The sequence below is a fragment of the Poecilia reticulata genome, linkage group LG15, assembly GCF_000633615.1.
Source record: "Poecilia reticulata strain Guanapo linkage group LG15, Guppy_female_1.0+MT, whole genome shotgun sequence".
NCBI lineage: Eukaryota > Metazoa > Chordata > Actinopteri > Cyprinodontiformes > Poeciliidae > Poecilia > Poecilia reticulata.
Window position 1 is genome coordinate 5,888,582 of NC_024345.1, and position 12,700 is coordinate 5,901,281.

Sequence of the window (12,700 nt, forward strand, 5' to 3'; positions counted from 1 at the left end):
TGCTTTATGACAGCAGTCATAAATATTCACAAAGACTTATTCATGTTCATGAGAGGTGTTATGTTTATGACGGTGTTATGACAGTCTTATTCGCAACCCGTCAATTTAAGTGTTACCCTATATTGTTACTAAACATTGGAGAAAGACTTCCGTACGGCTTCAAGACGATTCTGGTCCACCATCCGGCGTCTCAGGAGGGGGAAGCAGTGCAGCACCAACACTGTTTATAGTGGGGATGGTGTGCTGCTGACCTCAACTCGGGACGTTGTGGGCCGGTTGGCGGAATACTTCGAAGACCTCCTCAATCCCACCAACATGTCTTCTGTTGAGGAAGCTGAACCTGGGTACTCTGGGTTGGGCTCTCCAGTCTCTGGGGACGAGGTCACCGAGGTGGTCAAAAAGCTCCTCGGTGGCAGGGCCCCGGGGGTGGATGAGATCCGCCCGGAGTTCCTTAAGGCTCTGGATGTTGTAGGGTTGTGTTGGCTCACACGACTCTGCAATATTGCATGGGCATTGGGGGCAGTTCCCCTGGATTGGCAGACTGGGGTGGTCGTCCCTCTGTTCAAAAAGGGGGACCAGAAGGTGTGCTCCAATTACAGAGGGGTCACACTCTTAAGCCTCCCTGGTAAGGTCTATTCAGGGGTCCTGGAGAGGAGGGGCCATCGGATAGTCGAACCTCGGATTCAGGAAGGGCAGTGTAGTTTTCGTCCTGGTTGTGAAACACTGGACCAGCTCTACACCCTCAGCAGGGTCCTGGAGGGTGCACGGGAGTTCACCCAACCAGTCTACATGTGTTTTGTGGACTTGGAGAAGGCTTTCGATCGTGTCCCCAGGGGCAGAAAATGGATGGATGGATGGTTACTAAACATGAGTTTGATAAAAACTTTGTGACTATTACATACATGTTTTTGGAAATATGATCTGAGTGACAAGGCTGGCACAGTTCCAGCAGCAGCTGTCACTGGTGAGTAATGAATGAAGCATTGAGTAATGAACCTTTGGGCAAAGCAAAGGGCTGGAAAGCTTCATTGCTTCCACTCTATCCTTGTCCAATCATCTGTGCTGGGCCGACTGTCCACGTCCCAGGAATCTGCACTGAGCGCGTTAGTTCTCACTCCTTCGTCCTGGAGCTCATCTGTCTCTGTCACCCACCAACTCAGTTCTCCTGCTTCCTTCTACCTGAGCTCCTTTTATCTGTCATCAATTTGTCTTTGCAGACACCTGTATGAGCAGCCAATCACTGCACTCCGCCTCCTTACTAGACCTAGAAGACCAGATTTCACTTTTGAGGAGTTAAAAGGGAAAAAAACACTACACAATATAAAGATGCAAAATATAACCAAAATCAACAATCATATTTTCCACTATGCAATGCACATCACATAATACATCTAGCTTTGTAAAATGCATTTTTTGTTAGTATTTCCAATATGTTTTTTTGTTTTTTTTTAAATGAAGCTACCCTACAAATACATTTCTTTTCTCAGAGGCATTTGAAACAAGAGTATCTGTCCTTCTGGATCACAACACCAGTAATTCAGATGAAAGAGCATAAGACCTTCATCACTTTACAGCATCACTGTCTTTCCACAGTATATTACCTTTAAATGAAGTTGATTTAGAGCAGGTAAACACCACAGCAGCACTCCCAACCTGAAGGTACAGATGAAAACAAAGAACAATCCAGATGAAGGCCGACCCACTGCCTCATTAACCAGCATCTATCCTGCCCTATTAGCTGTAATGGAAAAGGTCCCTCAAGGTGGTAGTCCTGTTATTCCCTGGTTGCAGTGAAGAAAAGGCAACTATTCTCACACTTGCTGCTTCCATGACGGCTTCCCGCTCTAGTTAGCTGCCATAGATGGGGGCTGTTAGCCGCCATTAGAGTTGTTTAATGGAAACCGGTGTTATCAGCAACAGTCAGCGTCTGAAAGCACTCAAACTTGTTATTTTCCCAAACAAGCAAAAGGAACAAAAAAAAGATGTCTGCTTTGCTGTCACCAAGATAAAAATATAGAACCAGCTGCTTTCAAGGCGCCGCGCAGAGAAATATGCTACTTGTTCCTGTTAAAAACCACCCAGGATGTGTTTACCTTTAGCTAACAGTCATCCCTGCTTTCCAGAAGCAGTTACAGTTTGTGGCTCGTTTGTTTCAACAAAGCATTTCAATGGCAAAGTGATGCGGCTGACAAGGTCGGACCATCAGGGACAGAGGGAAGAGAGGGCCTTAAGAACACAAGCATAAAAATAGCTTACACAGTCAGTCGTAATGACGTACAAATGGCTGCTTTCCCAAAAAGACAAGGTCCTCTTCAATGACTATCTTCCTACAGTTTTTTCACTAACACCATTGAAAATGAAATAGTACAAGGGAAGTACATGACACGTTTTTTAGTACTTGTAGTATGTGTCACACAGTAGAAATTTGTTTTTACTTTTTAAGTGTGGTTTTTATTGAGTGTTTTCGCTGCATGTTTTGTTTTTTTATTCACTGTGGACTCCGAGAACTAATAGCTGATGCCAGTCACCTGCGCGGGGTGGACGTGCCCGTAGGCAGAGTTCCTGGAACCTGCAAGACGCTGGCAGTGTGTTTTAAAAGGCAGAGGACTTCGCGTTGGGGAAGGAGAAAAAGAGGAACCCAGGAAAGTTCGTGACGGAGGACTGCGACCCCGAACGAGCCAGTGGTTGGCAGCAGAGGATACAATCAGTGGGAACGACGTGTCGGACCGTCAGTGGGCAGAGGRGGAACTCTGCCCTGGTCAGTAAGTAACGTTTCCACTGATTATCTGCAGGGACCCTTGCTGGGACAGATAAAACATCCGCTGCTCAGCGATCGCTCTCCTGGCCAGGTGTTTTTGTCCCAACAGGACGCCAGCGGGGCGGCGCTTTACGCGGAGCAACTAGAGTGGGCTGGAGTGACCACAGGAGGCGGTGGCGCTGGGGCTGCGACTACAGACTGGACGGAGCGCAGGATTTGCCGGACTTTGTGGATGTTGACCCTCTTGGACAATTTTAGTTTGCTCTGATTGGAACATTTTAATACTTTTATTGTACTTTTTCACCAAAAAGAAAACGGAGCATTTTATTCCGTTGGGGAATAAAAAAAAAAAAAGCTAACTAATTGAATTGTCCTCCCTTGGTACTGTCTCCCTCCTTGTTGTCTGAGAACCCGTGGTTACCAGCTGACGTTAAGCTGGGCCTTTACATATGTGTATTTCAAAGTCTTTCATGCCAAGTGATTTTTCTCTTTCTTTTGTTAAAGGGTCAGTCTTATGTATTTCCTGGCTCATAATGCTATTTTATAGCACACAGAAGTAACTATGTATTTTTGCTGTATATATCAAATGTGATTTAAAAGAAATTTGTATAGTCCATCCATCCATTTTCTATACACCCTTGTCCCTTAGTGGGGTCACCAGTACCAGGAGGTGCTGGTGCCTCTCCAGCGAATGACCTGGGCGAGAGGCGGGGTCACCCTGGACTGGTCACCAGTCTGTCGCAGGGCAACACAGAGACAGAAAGGACAAACAACCATGCACACACACACACACACTCACACCTAGGGAGAATTTAGAGAGACCAATTAGCCTCACAGTCATGTTTTTGGTCTGTGGGAGGAAGCCAGAGTACCTGGAGAGAACCCACCATGCACAGGGAGAACATGCAAACTCCATGCAGAAAGATCCCGGGCCGGGAATCAAACCCAAGACCTTCTTGCTGCAAGGCAACAGCTCTACCAACTGCACCACTGTGCAGCCATCTATTTGTATAGAAACATCTTGAAATTGGACCTCTATCTCTTTAAGAAACTCCTGCGCTTTCTGAAACATCGCCTTCAGGAAGTCATCACAACATCTCTCCTTAACAGCAACACTGGTAAAAATGTTTAACAATGTTTTGCTGTCACTTGTCAGAATCCAAGTGAAAGCACTGATTTTTGGGGGGCAAAAAACGTTTAACAACATTTTTATCAGTGTTGCCTTGAGAAGTAGCTCCTATAATGAGGCTCAGCAGATGTGCAGTTCCACCAGGTGTTTGCTCATTTCTGCTGGCTAGTCTGAAGAAGCTGAGCGGGGAAATCGCAGGGAAGGGATGAAGTTTGGATGCCATGAAACGCAGAACATTTCCAAAAGTCGAAAATTTTCTACTTTTGAAACTTAGAAATCTCCTTTTTTTTTTGCAGAAATTTACTCCTTTATTTTTTTCCTTTCTACAATCGCTCTTATATTCTGTCATAGTTATTGATTGAAACTCAAAGGAGACTGCGACAAAACATTAATTAGCAACATCAGATAGCGCGAGTAGAGACAAAAATATAGTTTTTCTCAGATTTTTCAGAGAGCAGGGGAAGCCAGTTCTGCCAGGGTTTACAACCATCTGTAGCAAAGCTGTTTACACTGATGAAGTCAAACTTAGTATTTAGATTTGTATTAGTAATGCAGACCTGCATTATTAGACTATTCTTCTGCTACTGGTTGTTGAAAACAGGAAATATTTTTATCTGCTTCACCATCTACCAGTGTTGTGGTCAAGACCACCTAACCCGAGACCAAGACAAGACCAAGACCAGCGGCCCGCGCTACATGACACAATAATAAAATCTGATCAAAATTGCTTCTCAAATTTATCTGAAAGATCCATATTCCCATAAAAACACCTAGATATTTAATACTTAATACATTTTACCAATATTAAATATTCCATCTCTATGCTACAATCCGTGGTGGTCTGGTGCCATCCCTAAAAAGATGACGCCCTGGGCGTTTGCCTATATTGCTCATGTCAGAGACCACCACTGTCTGAACCATTAAACATAGCAATTGAGGCAATGCCCTGGTGGTAAATAACGCTCAACTATGAACACTGACCAAGGAGCAACAAAGAAGTAACCAAGCACAAGACGCTCATCGTGACTGTTCTCTCCCTCTCTCCCGCTACATGAAGCCAGGCAGTCTGACACCATGGCAGACATTACAGCTGTCACTTTGAATGAAAACAATCAAAGAGCAATGTGCATGCTCTTTCGTTCTTGCGTTTGTTGAAGAAAAATGATTATTTTTAGTGTTTAATATTGTTTAATCTTTTTTGAACAAATTTCTTAATTTTGAACAGGTTTCTGTTAGTGATGTAAAACTAAACTATTGCTGGGTAAGTATTCAAATTACGGAAAGGACAATAGAGATCATAAAAGGAACTCCCACTGAGACCCTATTGTGACTATCAGAGAGGACAGGAGGCCATAAAATTAACATCCGCAGGAAGGCAGTATCACTTGGATGACCGTGGGAGAGAGAAGTTTGTTCAGTTTACGGAAGATCAAAAGTGTTCCTTGAACATCTGGGGTGGTGTAAAACTAAATACAACATAGAATGTTTAAAACCACTACCATTTAATTTGTAAGACATTTTTCTTAGTTGTTAATAGCATGCGCTGACTGAAAATTGTATTATCTAGTTTTATAATTACTAATTTAGTAGATGATGAATGTATTTGAAAATTGTATTAACTGTGACTATATCAGAATCAAAAGGAAATTGTGTGAATGAAAATGTTTTGTTTAGTATTAGAAAATTGCTCAGGTTTATGGTGAATGGGGTTTAGGAAAATGATTGTGTTAACTTTTATACTTAGGATTCAATATTATATTTGATTGGAGTAAAATTTCTTTTTATAACCTTTCTATTCTGTTGATTGTATGTATTACTTTTTGGTTTATGGCAGGACTCAATCTTTTGAAGTGCTGAGTGCAGAAGAACAAAATTGGGTTTGTGGAGAAAACCTTTCCTTGAACTACTTACAGAATTTAAGTTTGTTCCTGAGAATCTACGTAGGGAGAAAAGCGAGAAGGATTCCAGATTTCACAGCTATCTGTGAAATACTTTTCTCTGTTTCTCTTTGCCTATCATAAAATAATGATAGCTACTGCAGTGTACGCAGAACATTACAAGAACAAAGAACGGGTGTTCTGCCAGGTCAGATCATCATACGCTTAGTCACGGCTATATCTGTCAGACGTCATTACCATAAGACTTCATTTAATCAGCAACATAGAATCATTATGTAGATTGTCATACACTTTGTTATTAACAGTTGTATGGCATACTGACTTAGCGGTTAAGTAGGTTAATGAGTTTTACAAGGGCGTGTGTGGTAGCTGACTCCAGCTGCAGCTAGACCCTGCTTTAAATACACTTTGAAACCACAACAATGCATGTATATCTATACAGTTATCATTGAAAACAATTTAATGACTTATTTTCGTCATACCTTGTTGTGTATGGTGAACTGGCAACTCCTCTGACAGTCGGACTTCTTAATGCTGTTAAAGGAAGAGTATTCTGAATTGGTTAAATTTGGAAAAAAAAATCTGGCTCTCTCTTCCTGTTGAAATCCCAGGTTCCTCTTGGCGACCGCGTGTGGGCACAAGAAACACAACAATGCGTGATGACATCACAGAATTGCGGAATTTAATCCAATGGGAGACAAAGTATGAAGATACAACAGAAAACTGCAGAACAACAGAGACAATACATTCATCACCTGAGACAAAGATAGAAAAGGGCAAAAACGCGTCTTTGGAGAATGCTGAATGCAGAGGAAATAAACCAGCAGTCTGAATTGGTACTCCTGCGCACAAACTTTTATACTTGTGGGTGTGTTTTCCTCTTTAATATATTTAAATAAGGCGTACCTCTGCTTGACCAACTGGAAGCTATTTTAGAGCGTCTGAGAAATCTAGAACTTTCCTTTTTTTATTACCAATATCAAAAGACATTTGCTCCTTTGTGTTAAACAAAATGATGGAGAGTTTGTCCGGGCCTCCTGCGGATCTACAGCCATCTGGGCAAAGAGAAACAGAGGAAAGAATTTCACAGGTAGCTGTGAAATTCTGGCATCTCTCCCGCTTTCTCAGGAACAAACTTTTATTCTGTATTTAATTCAAGGAAAAAATTTATCTCCATGAAACCAACTTTGTTCTTCTGCTCTCAGCAACCTCAAAGATTTAGTCCTGCCAAAAAGCAATACATACAATCAACAGAAAAGAATGGAGTACAATTCCTTTTTTTGCCTACTATAATATTCAATCCTAAGTATAAAAATTAACAGAATAATTTTCCAAAAACCCCATTCACTATAAACTTAGGCAATTTTCTTATACTAAACAAAACATTTTCATGTCACACAATTTCCATTTGATTCTGATATAGTCACGGATAATACCATTTTCAGTCAAAGCATGCTATTAATGACTAAGAAAAATATCTTACAAATTAAATGTTATTGTTTTAAAACATTTTATGTTATATTCAGTTTTTTTGCACCATCTCCGATGTTAGTTTTGGAAGACTTCTGATCCTGCTTGTGTGAACCGACCAAACTTCTGTTTCCCAGAGTGATTCAAGTGATACTGCCTTCCTGCATATGTTAATTTTATGGCCTCCTGTCCTCTCTGATAACTCCCCAGGGGTCCCAGCAGAAGTTCTCCTGCAGATCTCTACTTTCCCTTTCCATTATTTCAATACTTACCCAGCAATAGTTTAGTTTTAAATCCCTAACAGAAACCTGTTCAAAATTAAGAAATTTGTTCAAAAAAGATTAAACTAAAAATAATCATTTTTCCTCAACAATGAGCATGCAGGCGTGGTACTCACTGCATGTATGCTATTTTGACAGCGCATGGTAATCTGATAGAACAATGGCTCGCAGTGACACTCCAGTCCAATCTAATAAGTAAAGTGCCGTGCAGAAGAATCGGACTGTTTCTGAATGTCGCATCACTATATTGCAGACTTTTGGACACAGCATTGTCCCATATATGCGACAAGTCAGTCAACACCACCGCACAATAATTCAACACAGTGAGTGACAACTTTTTTTCATCACAAATGCTTATGTGTCTCTATACAGCTAGCTTTGCTAACATCACGTCAACGGAGCTAACCTTTCTTTGAGATACTTTTCTAAGAGACGAAAAAAGTTAGACGTTGTCCCCATCGTCTGTGAAAGCGATGTTGAGTTAGCTGTGGCCATCGGATTTCTTATGATTTATGCAGCGCTATTCTATTACTGACGGTTAGACAGACACCTTTTGTCGCTCAGAGGAAACCACTGCGCATGTCTTGGAGCGCCGCATGTGAGTGAAAGGTGGGGAGAAGCAGGGGAAGTAACAAAAACACGTAGTTGCTTGGATTTTAATCGGTGCATTTTGCATCCACTGAAAACAAAGATGTTAACAAATAAACTGGACAGTGTACTGTACGTTTAGTGACATTTTCACAGTTGCGGTCTCAACTGGTCTTGAAATAAAATGCCGAGTCCTCAGCGCCTGAGACCGGGACCAAATGCGGTCGAGTCCGAGATGAGACCGATACCATCAAAAAATGGTCTCAAGACCAAGACTGATCTCGAGTACTACAACACTGCCATCTACCTAGAGATGGTGCAAATAAGAACTGGAGAGCTTCAACTGCACCTCACACGAAAGCACAAATGTTTGACTTATGGACTGTATGATAACTGGACATACTATTGGCTTTTTGTTATTTTTATTTCGCTATTTTGGGGATTATTTGACTAAAATCTAAGATCTGAGTGTCATTGTTGTACTGTCCGGCACACAGTTTCATTTTATTCACTTTTTTTATTCTCACAATTATTACAGTTTCTTTTGAAAAGTAGTTTATGTTCCTCATTCACTGCAAAGAAAATCAAATTTTATTACTTCTAGCTTCCAAAGTCATTTATTCTGGAAAAGTATGAGGAGAAAAAGATGCTTCCACCGGCAGAAAAATCCTTTCCCTTGACAATCTATCAACCAAAACCTAAGGCACTGATTTATTTCTCAAAGGGTTTGGCACTTTATTACTGAGGTTTTGCATCACAGAGTAATAAATGGGCCATTTGCTTGTTATTAGGTCTTGAATTAAAAGAAATGCAAACTCTAACACACAGTCCTCCTGTTTATTCACAAAAACTTCTTCTAAAATGCACAAGCAGCATATTAAAAACCCTGAGCCTGTCCTTCCTGCTTACACAGAAAATAAGAAAGGCAATAAAAAGTGCTGGTCTGAGCACTTGTTCAGAATACAACAGTTTATTTTCTTGAAGAGCACACTGCCGTTACAATTTAAGGTAATGTTTTTAAAAACTTTTTTTTTTAATGAATAAAAAGAACTTCTTCATACTTTAACCACTGCAACGTTTTAAGCAGATTCTAACAATTGATAGAATTGTTATGTTTTGTTGTGTCCAAAAAGTATTATTCCGCTTTGGAAAAGATTTCTGTATCATGACAGTATGTTATAAGATTGATAATCTGTGAAAACATTGATCTTCTCCAACTCCTCCTCCCTGAGCTCCTGCTGCTGTCTGAAGAAATGCTCTGCATATTGTTTGTGTCATAAACAATATGCAGAGCTGTGACTATGTCACAATTGAAACTGTGACATAGTCACAGTTTCAACAAATGTGCATTTGTTTTTTTATAAAAGTTACTGCAGCTTTAAGAATGTGCTTAAATGTAAACGCAATTAAACTTTCAGTAGTTAGATTTCTCATGGTGGTCCCATTTCCCTGAGGGGTTTCAAAGGTAAAGTAGGTTTTAGGTTCAAACTGGGCCGAGCACCACAATGTGAATGATTCATTTTTCTTCCTGTCTCCTTTTCACTGCCACCTTTTTGAAGCAGATTTCCCTCCTAAATTAGATTTAAATTGTGTTTATTAAACAACACTAAACTTCTTAATGATTAGGTCACATAACGTGTTTACTTATCCCACAAAAATCTATTCAAATGAACATTAACTGACTACTTTATTTCAGCTCAGCAGTTACAATCAGGATCTCTGAAAGGCAGCACTTTTGTTCAGAGCTAATTATTCAATGGATGAGATTATACTTCATTCTCACTTCAGACTGTTCCTTCTTCACTGTTTTTATGACTTGAAACAACGTATTCTGCCAAGTTGGCTCATGCAAACACCATGTCCTTACCGCCCACACACACACACACACGCACACACACCCACACACACACGCGCGCGCACACACACACACACACACACACACACACACACACACACACACACACACACACACACACACACACAGTATGTCTTTCTATCTTTACAAGGACTTTGCATTGACTTGCATTCATTTTTTGTTAATTTCTATGGCCTAAACCCAGGGGTAAAAGTAAGGGGGTAAGGCAGGGTACTGCATACCCCTAAAAGATTTAGTGGGGATACGCAGTAGAGGGGGGAGCGGCTGTCTGCTGTAAAAAGTCAGTGGGTTCACTGTGCAGCCGTGTTGCGCCCACTAATCAGCCGTGACTGATTAGTTTTTCAAGAACAATCCAAAACACGATTTAATTAATTAATAAATAGCTCCACATTTCATATTGTTTCGGAACTGTTTGTTGTTAGAGCAGGGTTGCGATATGTCGATCGCGGAAGGTTTTGAGTCGATCTCAGCATTAGGTGATAAACTGAACGCAGCCAGGAGGCTGAGAGCAGCACGTCCTGCTCTGACTCCTTATCAAAACGTTCATAACTTTATTAAAAAACAACAACAAAAAAAGTCAACAAAACATTTTCAAATTAATGACCCAACAACAATAATAATCTCAGTGATTATTGTTTCAACAAGGTGTTGCACAATTCTGTGCGTTTCGGTTCCATTTCCAAAATAATGAGCAAAACAGGAGTTTAAAATGAACTGATCAATCAGGGAGGCTTATTAATAAACACAAAACAAATATCAAGCCTGAAAACCTAATATCGGACTGAATGTTATGTTTTTAATGTAATATCTGGTTGGCTTGTGGAGCGCAGGAGGTTGCCATGGCAACGGCTGTGCTTAAATGACAGAGAGAGACGGAGAATAAAAAGGTTGGACTGGTTTAGAGTTGATCATCTGTTCAGGTTGTTTACCTTTGTCTTGGCTCATCACAGCCGCTGTAGTTTCTGAACTTCATATAAACAACAAACTTGGACTAATTACGTCGTTCTTTGTGACTATACGTCATTTACAACAAGCATCAGACACGGTAAATAAGTTTCATTAAGTATCTAACAAACAAATGGCTTCTACCACGATAATTATGTGAAATTTAATTGTCTAATATAAAAAATAGTTTGGTGGTGTCGGGCTCAGAGTCTGAGAGGCTTTTCCTTTAACAATTTTTTTTTTGCCCTTATTTAGTGGAAATATTAATATTGATGAGATTTTCTCCAAAATAATAACCTTTTTCAACCTTTATAGCTCCACTGCTGAAAATGAGAAGCTAACATTCACAAATGACAGTGAAATAAAATCCAGTCCATCATCTGGTTTGATTCCTCTGGAACCTGTTGGAGGAAAAACATCCCAACTTCAGAAGATGAGCTTTAACATATCAGAGCTTTGTGRTTCCTCCTGTCAGTATGAGAGTCAGGGTGAGGAGGCGCCATGTTAGGAAGAGAAGTGGAAGCTGCAGGATCTTCAGAACAAACAGGTCATGATGCTGGGCTACTGATTATCCCTCTGTCTGGACACAGGATCAATAGAACCAGTTTAAAATATAAAATGAATGGTTATAAACCAGACATGGAAAACTGGGATGCTCTCCATGCCATGATGTTCAGGATTTAGGTCTCATGACATCTCAAGGTGTCAACATTGCAGCCAGAGGGCTGAAAGAAATACAGCTTTATTTTGTAGCAATTCAAGAGCTACCCAGCTTTTATTGCTTTGCAAACAAAATAATCAGCACAAAAACTCCAAAGCACTCAAAGAAGCAGTATATACATATGCAATACGTGCAATTTTTTTTTTTTTTTTTTTACATAGTACCCCCAAGAATTTAAAACTAACTGGACAGGTTATGGTGAAGATGATGATAATGTTTAATGATGATTTTGCTCGGAAACAGTCCAGGACAGGCAGCACGGCAGGAAACAAGCACACAGCTAAATGCCGGTAGCAACTGACAAAAGAAGACTGACAAAACGAGCTATTGCCGACACAGGAATTCACAGTTCTACTGTGCCGGCAGACAACAACGAAGACGTACGTTTGACAGCAATCGACAAACTTAGACAAGGATCCGACGAGGAACACAGACAACAGGTGGGGCTAAATTAACACGGGGTAATCAAGGGAACGAGACACACCTGGGACAATCACCGGGGAAGACGCAGAGACAGAGACTCACAGGAAACAGGATCACACAGAAAAAACTCAAAAATAAACACACAGAAACACGGATCATGACAACCGCCCCCCCAGCCTTTATCCAGGTCCCTCTCCGCCCCCCACCAAAGAATCTGTAGGCTACTTTGCACTGACTATTATTTTATTATTAATGTTACTATCACTATTGTAGATGTTTTGATTTTTATGCTGATTTCTGTATTTATCATCAAGATAATTTCCCAGAGAACAAAAAAGCCATAAGAACAGAAATTATTTTCACAGGTGTCTATGGAAAATGTAATGCAGATTCAACTTAAAATTTGTAGGCTGCCAGTCAAAGTGGAAAAAATATTCTTGTTTTTTGCCCTTTTCTACTTGTTAAATATTCCACAAAATGACCAGATAAAAGATGTTCAACATGCCAGTTTAAACTGTGAACTATTTGCAAACGACTGAGCTCTGCAACATTAAAACATGGATAGAACTGTAACTACATTAATCATAACTCTTCTTCTCTTCAGTGTTTGT